General features: G+C 46.5%; 1 protein-coding gene across 7 annotated transcripts in view; it reads left to right on the top strand.

The window, feature by feature from the left end:
- DGLUCY (D-glutamate cyclase) overlaps positions 1 to 12703 on the top strand; it is a 159114-nt gene that overhangs the window by 43191 nt on the left and 103220 nt on the right. The window contains exon 1 of one of the 7 annotated variants that reach the window (XM_009212136.3): positions 8850 to 9115. The exons of 2 other annotated variants lie outside the window; for them this stretch is intronic. The gene's annotated coding sequence lies outside the window, so the exon portion shown is untranslated. Of the gene's footprint in view, positions 1 to 8849; positions 9366 to 9385; positions 9862 to 12703 lie in introns of those variants that run through there. 4 more of the 7 variants (XM_031667909.1, XM_031667905.1, XM_031667910.1 and 1 more) reach the window with 4 other exon arrangements.

The raw sequence follows: 12703 nt of genomic DNA, 5'->3' as shown, positions 1-12703 counted from the left end.
TGACAGAGTGAGACTCCATGTCACCAAAAAAAAAAATAAAGAAAAAAAAATGCACTACCGTTTTACTTTTCACCAGACAACTCAAGAACAGGTGCTGAGGACTCACCAGATCACATCGAGATAGGTGTTTAATTCAATTTCAGTGAAATGACAGCAACAGCAAACCACTGGCTGACCATGAGCCCTGTGCCAGGCCTGGTACTAAGTTTTTTTCCTGAGGTGCAAAGCAGGATTTCTGCTCCAGAGAGCTTGCTCATGGTGAATAAACAGGAGAGCAACATAGAGGAATACGTGGAAAAGTCAGGCAGCTATAATAGGTGCCCAATTATTAAAAGACCAGTAGTTGCCAAATAGTATTCTATGAAACTCATTCTTCAGAGATGCTTCAAGGGGCGTCCTCAAACTCTTGAATTCCAATTTCTGTTTTAAAGTATATTTTAAACTACAGTCAGACATGACTTAACAAGGATAAGTTCTGAGAAATGCATCATTAGGAAATTTCCTCATTGTGCAAATGTCGTAGACTTTGCTTACACAAACCTGGGTGACATAGGCTACTACACATCTAGGCTATATGATATGGCCTATTACTCCTGGGCCACAAACCCATACAGCATGTGACACTGACTACTGTAAGCAATTGTAACACAGTGGTAAGCATTTGTGTACCTAAACATGTCTAAACCTAGAAAAGCTACAGTAAAAATATGGCATTATAACCTTACAGGGCCGGGCGCGATGGCTCACTCCTGTAATCCCAACACTTTGGGAGGCTGAGGCGGATGGATCACCTGAGGTCAGGAGTTTGAGACCAGCCTGGCCAACATGGTGAAACCCGGTTTCTACTAAAAATATAAAAATTAGCCAGGCGTGGTGGCGTGCGCCTGTAGTCCCAGCCACTTGGGAGGCCGAGGCAGGAGAATCACTTGAACCCGGGAGGTGGAGGTTGCAGTGAGCCAAGATCTGCCATTGCACTCCAGCCTGGGCAACAAGAGAAAAACTGTATCCCCTCCCCTCAACAAAAAAACTTATGGGACCACTGTTGTATATACAGTCTGTCATTAACTGAACTGTCATTATATGGCACGTAACTATATTTTAAAACTGTAGTTAAAAAAACTAACTTTGGCCAGGCATAGTAGCTCATGCCTATAATCTCAGCCCTTTGGGAGGCCAAGGTGGGCAGATCATCTGAGGTTGGAGTTTGAGACCAGCCTGGCCAACACGGTGAAACCCCGTCCCTACTAAAAATACAAAAATTAGCCAGGCATGGTGGTGTGCACCTGTAATCCCAGTTACTCAGGAGGCTGAGGCATGAGAATCCCTTGAACCCGGAAGGTGGAGGTTACAGTGAGCAGAGATGCGCCACAGCACTCCAGCCTGGGCAACAAAGCGAGACTCTGTCTCAAAAAAAAAAAAACCTCACTTATGAATATATTGAAGGTGAAATTTCAAAACAGTGGAGATCATCAACACATTAAGTTCTGTTTCAGGTTAATAGATTTTTGTCCAGGCTGTAATGAAGTGTCTGCTTCCCTCTCTATTAAATAAAGGAAAATCTTGATTCACCCAGATAAAAGTTGCAAGAGGAACTATTTTTGACAGCGTTATTGAGATATAATCCACATGCCATAAAATTCACCCGTTTACGTTTAAAGTTTTGGTTTTTACACAGTTACAATTTGCAATTGCTTATCTGAGTGAATCAAGGTTCTCTTGAGTTTGTGCAAAGAAAAATGCAAATTTAGAGTGAAATGAGGATGCTAGGAGATGGTGCCTGAATGTCCACAAGTGTCCATAGCATCAATTTTCAAATTTTTATGTACAAGCAAGCTAAAACATTTCATTTGGCTGCCTTTCTAAGTAATCATATACATTTGAACATACACTGTTCTTATATGTTCTCGTGTCTTATTTCATACTAACTGAAAACCTTTCTTTTGACTGGGTGTGGTGCTCACACCTGTAATCCCAGCACTTTGGGAAGCTGAGGTGGGTAGATCATCTGAGGTCAGGAGTTCGAGACCAGCCTGGCCAATGTGGTGAAACCCTGTCTCTACTAAAAATACAAAAATTAGCCGGGGTGGTGGCTCACACCTATAATCCCAGATGCTTGGGAGGCTGAGGCAGGAGAAATCGCTTGAACCCAGGAGGCAGAGGTTGCAGTGAGCTGAGATCGCACCACTACACTCCAGCCTGGGCTACAGAGCGAGACTCCATCTCAAAAAACATAAAAAAATAAAAACCCTTCATTTATCTGCTTGATATATTGAGATTGCAGCTGAGAGTGAGTGTGAAGAGATTCTGTTTGACACGTGTTTACTGACTCTGTGCCATGTGTCAGGCTCTGTTGGAGGCTCTGGAACTCAGCCATGAACAGGCAGACATGAAGACCTGCTCTTGTGAAGCTTAGATTCCAGCGCAGGGAGACGGAGACTAGCTAGAGAGAAAACAATGGAATGGTGTATCAGATGGCGATAAGTGCTGTGAAAACTAAAGCAGGTCCAGAGGGATGAGGAGCTGGTGGGGGTGGGAGACATGAGACAGGGAGCTACTTTATGGAGGGCGCCAGGCCAGGCCTCACTGAGGATGTGACCGTGGAGCAAAGATGTGAAGGAGATCAGGGAGTGAGGCTTGTGCTTGCCAGGTGCTGCTGCCAAGGAAGCCTGAAGCCCTTGAAAGGCAATAAGAATGAGAGGAGCTCAGAGAAGCGAAAGCAAAGGGAAGGGTTTGTGACGCAGATGAGAGCTGGGAGAGAAAAAGGCTTTGGTGAGCAGAGGAGTGGGGTTGGTCTTCTGGGGGGTGCTGGGGGAGAAGGCAGTAGGAGCAAATGTGTGCAGGTGGAAGTGTCTGCATGGTTCTGGAAACGAGGAGTCGATTGATTGGCTGATTAGCTCAGTGAGGAAGCAATAGGGCCAGGCGGGAGCCGAGCGTACAAGTGTAGGGTCAGTCCCTGTCCTTGTTTAAAATTTTGGTATTGTGTTCATCGTGGAATTTTTTCGTTAACTTTGATTTTTAAAAAATTAGCATTCTTATTGGTTACTGAGTTGTTTGGTGCTCCCTTAAACTTTGCACCAGTTTCATCCTAGTTTTAGCCCTGGGAGCAGAGTCTGTGTCGCTAAGTTCACAGTCCCTAGAGGAGGGCCGTCTAAGTCTTTAGACTTGACTCTGTGGTCACTGGAAAGGCCCTTGAAGAATTTTTTTTTTTTTTTTTTGTGAGATGGAGTTTTGCTCTGTTGCCCAGGCTGAAATGCAGTGGCATGATATTGGCTCACTGCAACTTCACCTCTCAGGTTCAAGGGATCCTCCTGCCTCAGCCTCCCTAGTAGTTGGGACTACAGGCATGTGCCATCATGCCCGGCTAATTTTTGTATTTTTAGTAGAGACGACGTTTCATCATGATGGCCAGGCTGGTCTCGAACTCCTGACCTCAGGGGATCTATCCACCTTGGCCTCCCAAAGTGCTGGGATTTACAGGCATGAGCCACCGTTCCCAGCCCCTTGAAGGATCTTGAGCAAATAAATGATGTAACCAAAATATCCTTCGGGGACGATTGGTCTAGAAGCAGTGTGGAGGATGAGGAAAGGGACCAGAGAGCAAGGACCTGTCAGGAAATGGATTGTGATGCTCCAGGCCCACGGTATAGGAACAGGAGGTGTGGGAAGGAAAACTGGCTGCTCCTTGCCTTTCGTGGGTCTTTGCCTGCCTCTAAACCACCCCCAAAATTCATCATTTCCCAAACGACTGAACAGACATAATGAATGCGGGCCTCGTGCCTCTTTCTGTTTTTATTATGACTGACTTGTGCAAAACAGGAAGTGCTACCGTGACAATGGTATTATTTGTGGCTGAGAAATGTACTTTTGAAAACTCAGCAAACCCTGGAACCCTTGCACTGAAGCCTAGTTGTGCGTATGGAGTCTCCCCGTTGGGTGGGCTCCGTTCCAACAGGGACCATGACTTTCCTCTGCTCCAATAGCAACATGGACTCAAGAGCCACTGTGTTCCTAGGACAGGGGACAAGTTGCTTCACCTTTCAAGAAATTCCAGCTAGTGAGGGCCTGGCACTGTTGAGGGGAGTGGCTAGCTGGATGCCACCAGGCACCATGAAGACAGTATGATTTAAGAGCAGGTCACAGGAAACCCTCCCTGCCCCAGGCTTTTTGGTCCTAGATCAACGTTTTCATCAGCGGTAGTTAGTGGCTGCAGGCTGCAGGGAACATACCGGTAATTCCCTGAGGCAGAAGTGGATCAGAAAGTAGGTAGTTGGGTTCTGATGAGGCTCCTCTTCCTGGCTCCCAGATGGCCACCTTATCACTGTGTGCTCACAGGGCAGAGAAAGAGAGAAAGGAAGATCTCTGGGGTCTCTAAAGGTACTGATCCCAGAAGACCAGGGCCTCACGCTCATGAGCTCATGTAACCCTGACTCCCTCCCAAAGCCCATCTCCAGAACCCATCACATTGTGGGTTAGAGCTTCAACACAGGAATTTGGAGGGGATATAAACATTCAGTCCACAATATTCCCCATTTTCAGAGCTGACCACGTCTGGAGGCTTCATATCTAATTCAAGTTGAGGAACCTCTTTGGGAAAAACATCTCGAGTTCCTGTTTCTATCAGCTCACTGAATCCCTTCAATTGCCTTCTCTTTTTGAACTTTTAAATAACTACGATTACTTGGCATACAATTGTTACCTAGGTTTAATTTCTTTTTTTTTTTCCCCCTGGAGGGGGCCTCATTTTAGCTAAGCAATTGCAAACAATAGCTTGATTATACTTTCTACATTCTTTTGACACAAGCAATTGCTTCTCTTCCCAAGCACACTGTGAACACCAGCTGAATATTGTAATATTTCTCTTCCTGAGCAATTTTGCCCGGATCTCACCCACTGAAGAAACCAACTGTAAATATTAATATTTGGCATTCCTTGCACCTCTGGCCATACACACAGTTTAACCTTCTGAGGCTCTGCATCTCATCTTTAAGCCTTAAGAAAAAATGGAAAAGGAAAGGCTAGGGCATGTTGCAAGCCCTGCTTGGTTTCAAGGAATCCTCCAAGCTCTGCTTGGTTTCATTTTCTTTCTGTCTGTCTTTTTTTTTTTTTTTTGGATACAATTTTCGCTCTGTCACCCAGGCTTGAGTGCAGTGGTGCAATCTCAGCTCACTGCAGCCTCCACCTCCAGGGTTCAAGCGATTCTCCTGCCTCAGCCTCCCTAGTAGCTGGGACTACAGGCGCCCGCCACCATGCCCGGATAATTTTTGTGTTTTTAGTAGAGACGAGGGTTCTCCATGTTGACCAGGCTGGTCTCAAACCGCTGATCTGACCTCAAGCCATCCGCCTGCCTCAACCTCCTAAAGTTTTGAGATTACAGGTATGAGCCGCTGTGCCTGGCCAATAGTTTGGGTTCCTAATCAAGTTTTTTCACTGTAGTAAAATATGCATAATGTAAAATTCAATCATTTTTAAGTGTAAAATTTGGTGGCATTAAGTACATTCACAATGGTATGCCACCATCATTACTATCCATCTCCAGGACTTTTTCATTTCAAACAGAAACTCTGTAGCCATTAAACAGTAGTAACTCCTCGTTCTCCTTCTGCCAACCCTTGGTAACTGCTATTCTACTTTTGTCTCTATGAATTTGCCTAACTCCAGGTACTTCATATAAGTGAGATCATACAATTTGTGTGTGTGTGTGTCTGGCTGATTTCACTTGGCTTGATGTTTTTGTCTTAGTCTGTTAAGGCTGCTAGAATAAAATACCATTAATAGAGTGGCTTATAAACAACAGAAATTTATTTCTCGCTGTTCTGGAGATTGGGAAGTTCAGGATCAAGGTGCCAGTAGGTAACATGTTTGGCGAGGGCCCATTTTTTTTTTATTTTTCTTTATATATATGTGTGTGTGTGTGTGTGTGTGTGTATGTATATGTATTTATAACAATAAGTGTTTTTTTTTTTTTTTTCAGACGGCGTCTCACTCTGTGGCCAGGCTGGAGTGCAGTGGCACCGTCTCGGCTCACTGCAACCTCTGCCTTCCGGGTTCAAGTGATTTTCCTGCCTCATCCTCCCAAGTATCTGGGATTACAAGCGCACACTACCACACCCAGCTAATTTTTGTACTTTTAGTAGAGATGGGGTTTCACCACGTTGGGCAGGATGGTCTCAATCTCTTGACCTTGTGATCCGCCCTCCTTGGCCTCCCAAAGTGCGGGGATTACAGGCGTGAGTCACTGCGCCCGGCCTTTATTTATATTTTTTAAAACTTACTAGGCTATCACTCTCAGATCTTAGCGAGGGCCTACTTTCTGATTCATAGATGATGCCTTCTGGCTGTGTCCTCACAAGGTGGAAGAAACAAGGCAGTTCTTTGGGGCCTCAATGCCATCATTAGGGCTCAACATATAAATGTCGATGTATGAAGTTTGGAGGAATACAAACATTCAGACCATACAGCCTTCAAGTTTCATCCATGTTGTAGCATGTATAGGAATTTCATTCCTTTTCATGGCTGAATTGTATTCCACTGTATGTATGTATCACATGTTGTTTACCTACTCATCTGTTGGACACAAATTTTTTCTACCTTTTGACTCTTGTCTAATAAAGCTTAACATGGCCTGGCGCAGTGGCTCACGTCTGTAATCCCAGCACTTTGGGAGGCTGAGGCAGGCAGATCACCTGAGGTCGGGAGTTCGAGACCAGCCTGACCAACATGGAGAAACCTCTACTTAAAAAAAAAAAAAGGCAAATTTAGCCGGATGTGGTGGCGTTTGCCTGTAATCCCAGCTACTCGGGAGGCTGAGGCAGGAGAATCACCTGAGGTTGGGAGTTTGAGACCAGCCTGACCAACATGGAGAAACCTCTACTTTAAAAAAAAAAAAAGAAAAAAAAAGAAAATGCAAAATTAGCTGGGTGTGGTGGCATACGCCTGTAATCCCAGCTACTCGGGAGGCTGAGGCAGGAGAATCACTTGAACCCGGGAAGCGAAGGTTGCAGTGAGCCGACATTGCACCATTGCACTCCAGCCTGGGCAACAACAGCGAAACTCTGTCTCAAAAAAAAAAAAGAAAGAAAAAGTTTAACATAACAGATGGGATCTCTCTCCTTTGTGAGCCTGGCATCAATTTAACAACTACCTTTTGATTAATTCTATTTCATTCTCTGGAAACATGACACCAAACAGAGCAACTTAGACACAGGGCTCTGCAGGAAAGCTGGGGCTGGAGAACACACACAATGGGTAGCTGTGGTCATTAGGGACCTTCGCAGAGCGATGCCTGAGGGTCCAGCAGGTCAGAGATGGCACCCTGGGTGGGTGAGGCTGCATGACATGGGGTTTTTGATTCTATAATAAAAGACACCTTTCACTTTTCACTTTAACCCGTTCATTTATTCATTCACTCACTCACTCATTCCAACATTATTGAACACTTACTTAAAAAAAATAAAAAAGAACAAGATGCATAATAACAAAAGAGAAAAAGAAGCAAAAACAAAAAAACGAAACCAAAATAAACAAATTAAAAAAAAATAGGCCTGGCACGGTGGCTCACACCTGTAATCCCAGCACTTTGGGAGGCCAAGGTGGGCGGATCACGAGGTTAGGAGATCGAGACCATCCTGGCTAATAAGGTGAAAACCCACCTCTACTAAAAATACAAAAAATTAGCCAGGTGTGGTGGCGGGCGCCTATAGTCCCAGCTACACAGGAAGCTGAGGCAGGAGAATGGCGTGAACCTGGGAGGCAGAGGTTGCAGTGAGCCAAGATTGCGCCACTGCACTCCAGCCTGGGCGACAGAGTGAGACTCCATCTCAAAAAAAAAAAAAAAAAATTGGCCTGGTGCGGTGGCTCATGCCTGTAATCCCAGCACTTTGGGAGGCTGAAGCAGGTGGATCACAAGGGCAGGTGTTCGAGAGCAGCCTGGTCAGTATGGTGAAACCCCGTCTCTACTAAAAAATACAAAAATTAGCTGGGCGTGGTGGCGTACACCTGTAGTCCCAGCTACTCGGGAGGCTGAGGCAGAAGAATCGCTTGAACCCGGGAGGCAGAGGTTGCAGTGAGCCGAGATCGTGCCACTGCACTCCAGCCTGGGTGACAGAGCAAGACTCTGTGTCAAAATAACAACAACAGCAAAAGTTATACATGAATTTTTGACTGCACGAGGTTCAGCGTTCCACGTTGTCCAAGGGTCAGTTGTACGGGGTCCAAAGGTAAGTCCTGATGGCTTTGAAGCAGGAGAAAAACAGATCAGGAGAAAATCATGGTCATAGTCAACATCTTTTGAGCACTTTCTAAGTGCTGATGCTGTTCTAGTGCATAATGCTTATTATCTCAGTCAATCCTCAGAGCAGCCAAGCAAGATAAGTGAGGAGGAAACAGGCCTAGAAACTTACCAAGACCTCTAAACGTGGGTGGCAGCATGCAGATCCAAGCTCAAAGCATCACCCTTGCTATTCACAGTGTGGCCCACGGACCAGCAGCTGTGTCTTGTGGGAGCTTTTTAGAAATGCAGAATCTCTGCCTGACCCCAGATCTTCTGGATCAAGCCTGCACTTTCACAGGATCCCCTAGTGATCCCAGTGCACACTAAAGTTTGAACAGCACAGATGGCGATTCGCCAGATCGGCTGCACATTGGAATCACTTGAGGGATTTCAAAAATCCTTAGTGCCCAGGCCATACACCCGTAGATCAATTACATCTGCATTTCTGGGGCTGTGACCCAGCCATCAGGATTTTTCAAAATTATGCCTCTGTTGACGCAGGGAGAGCAAGTTAACTCTTGCAGGGAGAACTGGGCTTGCAGGAGCCAGCCAGCTGCCAGCAGCTCTGCAGCTTTAAGAACTGGGGCGGGCGGGCTGCCGAGGAGAGCACGCTGCTGCATGGGCCACGTGAGCTCAGGCTGTGGGAGCGGATGGAGCTGCCATAGTCAGCGCTTAGGGCTGGCCCCAGCTTGTAGACCCGAGTTCTGCAGAACAACCCCCCATGGCGCGGGCGAGCAGAAGAAAGGGGGCCTTTATGCCCTTTTGAGGGAAGCACACATTCTGCAAGGCCGTGGAAACAAAGAGAAGAACTGTTTGTAGCCCTCGTCCAGACGCCCCAAACAAACAGTAAGTCAGAAGGGAACAGAGCACAGCACAGTCCCTCCTTCTGCCCCAGGCAACATCCACGTTGCCCCACCCCACCTAAGAAGCCCAAGGGTATTCTGGGAGCCCACCGCAGGACAATGGCAGGGCAAAACCAGTGAGCAAGGCAGAAAATTCCCTGAAATTCTCCACTGAGGCCCAACTCTTCCTCTCCTTGAAAAGTCAAGGCTTGGCTCAAGCCAGATAGCACCTGAGGATGGACAGAACACATCAGGTATTGGCAGTGTTTCTCCTCTGTTCTCTCTCCTGCAAGGCCCCTTCAGTCCTTGTCACTGCCCTTGAGAACTCCCAGGTCACGTGAAGGCAGAGAAAGTAAAACTGAAACTGCCTTTTAGCCACAGGCTTGCTGGGGATGAGGTGACAAAGCTAATCGAGGGGGCAGCTGGGGAAGGGGTTCCGGGCTGCTGCAGGCACACTGGCCAGAGCTTCGTGGATACCTGCAGGGCCCAAAAGTCCCTCCCTGTTTTGAGGAGTGAATGATGGCTGTGAGGTAACAGCCAGGCTGGTCACCCCCGCGTTGGCTGGAGGCAGAATTCTGTAAATCCTCTCCAAGTCTTTCTCCAGGCCACTGGTTAGCTCATCTCAGCCTCCTCTGGGAGCATCAAAACCAACATGGCACAGGGGACTGCAGTGGTGTGCTTTGGACCTGTGTACCCACCCAAGGTGTGCTTTGGACCTGTGTACCCACCCAAGGCTAAAGGCAGAGCCAGGTGACTTTGTGGGGGTCTCTTCTGTAGGATTATCTGTACTTCCCCTCTGTCTTCTTTTACTATGGGAGATCGAGAGCTGGCTATAACCCACCTTCCTTCATAAGAACCACACTAAATTGCAAAAATTATCCCAGTGCTGGAGGAGGGCAGCAGGTTGAGATTACGTTGGCAGGAAGAATGTTGGCATTGATTGGCACGCAGGGGAGGAGAGCTGCTTTGTGCTTTAAAGGTAACCGAGTATGAGCTAAAAAGAAGGAAAGGAGAGGCCGGGAGTAGGAAGAAGGAAAGCTGGCTTCACTGGAGGGGTGGAGTGAAGTTGAGGAAGCAGGAAGGGGAAGGAGGTGATGGGTGGGAAGGGCAGGGCAGGGTGGAGTTAACTGAAAGAAGGCTAAACTGTGGCTTGTACATAATTATGAGGAAGCATCTTTTTTTTCCCCCCTTCATTTTGAGACGGAGTCTCTATGTCGCCCAGGCTGGTGTGCAGTGGTGTGATCTCAGCTCACTGCAACCTCTGTCTCCTGGGTTCAAGCTATTCTCCTGCCTCAGCCTCCCAAGTAGCAGGGACTACAGGCACGTGCCACCACGTCTGGCTAATTTTTGTAGTTTTAGTAGAGACAGGGTTTTGCCATGTTAGCCAGGCTGATCTCAAGCCATCCACCCAGCCTGGCCTCCCAAAGTGCTGGGATTACAGGCGTGAGCCACCACACCTGGCCAGGAAGCATCTTAAAAGAGTCAGATGTCACTTCCAGCTGAGGGCTGGATCCCAAGAGGCCAACTGGTGGCCCCTGACATGTTTTATTTGTAAGTGTGAGGACTCTTGGAAATTTGGGAAATTGTACACGTGTGAAAGAATGGGCTCACGTTTCCGCAGGGCAGCTGGCGCTGGAGCTGCTGGTTTGCCAAAGTCCCCACCTCTCCTGCACTCTGAGCTTTGCATTCCTTGACCCACCCCAAAACTTCTGTGCCTGCGCGGTTCCTGTGGGCAATGCAGATTGCTGCTACTCCTGGTTTGATAATAATGATTCTCGTCCAAGTGCACAGGTATAAGCTCTTTCAATTAATTTCAATTAATACCTCCCTTTTTCAGTGGAGCATGACAGATACACAAAACCAACCCTCTCCTTGACAGATTTCTCAGCCTTTCCAGGCGATCTGCCAAGTTGCTAGAGGGTATTTGCATTAAAAAAAAAAAAAGTTTATTTTCTTATTTTGGGTTTAAGGATTTTCCAACCTGCCTTAAGGCAATATTTCATTTATGCCACATGTTACAGCTTTCAAAGCATTTCTTAAACAGACTTGAATTTGTTTTATCCTTCCAGAAGCTCCATGAAGTCTGTAGTTTGGATCTCCTCATGCTGTCTTGGAGGAAACAGAATTGTAGAGAAACTAAATGACTGCCCTTGGTCCTTCAGTAATGTTGAGGTTCACCTTCAGGCACAGCTCTCTGGAAGACCAAGCTGTGTCTTTTTGACTGTGTGGAATTGTAAAAAGTTATGCTTTGAAAAGCATAGTGACTGAAAATATGATCTCAATCCAGAATACTTGTGTTACCAGAAAGGGGCCCCAAGAGTTCTTGGACCTTGTGCAAGAAGAAATTGGGGGCAAGTTCATAGTAAAGTGGAAGTGAAAGCAAGTTTATTAAGAAAGTAAAGGAATAGGCCGGGCGCAGTGGCTCATGTCTGTAATCCCAGCACTTTGGGAGGCCAAGGCAGGCAGATCACAAGGTTAGGAGATCAAGACCATCCTGGCCAACATAGTAAAACCCTGTCTCTACTAAAAATACAAAAATTAGCTGGGTGTGGTGGCGTGCACCTGTAATCCCAGCTACTTGGGAGGCTGAGGCAGGAGAATCACTTGAACCTGGGAGGCAGAGGTTGCAGTGAGCCGAAATCGCCCCACTGCACTCCAGCCTGGCGACAGAGTGAGACTCCATCTCAAAAAAAAAAAAAAAAAAGAATGGCTCCTCCATAGGTAGAACAGTGGCATGGGTTGCTTGACTGAGTATACTTATAGTTATTTATTGATTATATGCTAAACAAGGGATGGATTACTCATGAGTGTTCCAGGAAAGGGGTGGGCAATTCCTGGAACTGAGGGTTTCTCCCCTCTTTATACAATATAGGGTAATTTCCAGACGTTGCCATGGCATTTGTAAACTGTCCTGGTGTTGGTGGGAGTGTCTTTTGCCTGCTAATGCATTATGGTTAGTGTATAATAAGCAGTGAGGACGACCAGAGGTCACTTTCATTGCTATCTTGGTTTTGGCAGGTTTCTTTACTGCAAAGTGTTTTATCAGCAGGGTCTTTGTGACCTGTATCTTGTGCCTACCTCCTATCTCATCCTGTGACTAGGAATGCCTAAGTTCCTGGGAATGCAGCCCAGTAAATCTCAGCCTTATTTTACCCAGCCCCTATTCAAGATGGAGTGGCTCTGGTTCGAAAGCCTCTGACACTTGGACTTGACTGCTGGTTTGGCCACTCAATACCTATGAATCTTTAGGCAAAGTGCTGAATCTTCCCTCGCTTCCTTTTCTGTAAAATAGGGATAACAGCCCTCATCTAGGGAGTGTTGTATGGATTAAATGACATAGTACATGAAAAGTGTTTAGAACAGTGCCTGGCACAGAGTAAGCTTTTGTTGACCAAAAAAAAAGGGCCAAACTCTGTAAAATATTTGAAGAGACTTATTCTGAGCCAAATATGAGGACCCAGGAGGTCCTGAGAACATGTGCCTACGATGGTTGGGATACAGCTTGGTTTTATGCAGTTTAGGAAGACATAGACATCCATCAATACGTGTGAGGTACACATTGGTTTGGTTGATTCAATCCAGAATTGAGGTG

Source organism: Papio anubis, chromosome 7 (assembly GCF_008728515.1).
Source record: "Papio anubis isolate 15944 chromosome 7, Panubis1.0, whole genome shotgun sequence".
Classification (NCBI taxonomy): domain Eukaryota; kingdom Metazoa; phylum Chordata; class Mammalia; order Primates; family Cercopithecidae; genus Papio; species Papio anubis.
This window is presented reverse-complemented; position numbering and strand designations above follow the sequence as displayed.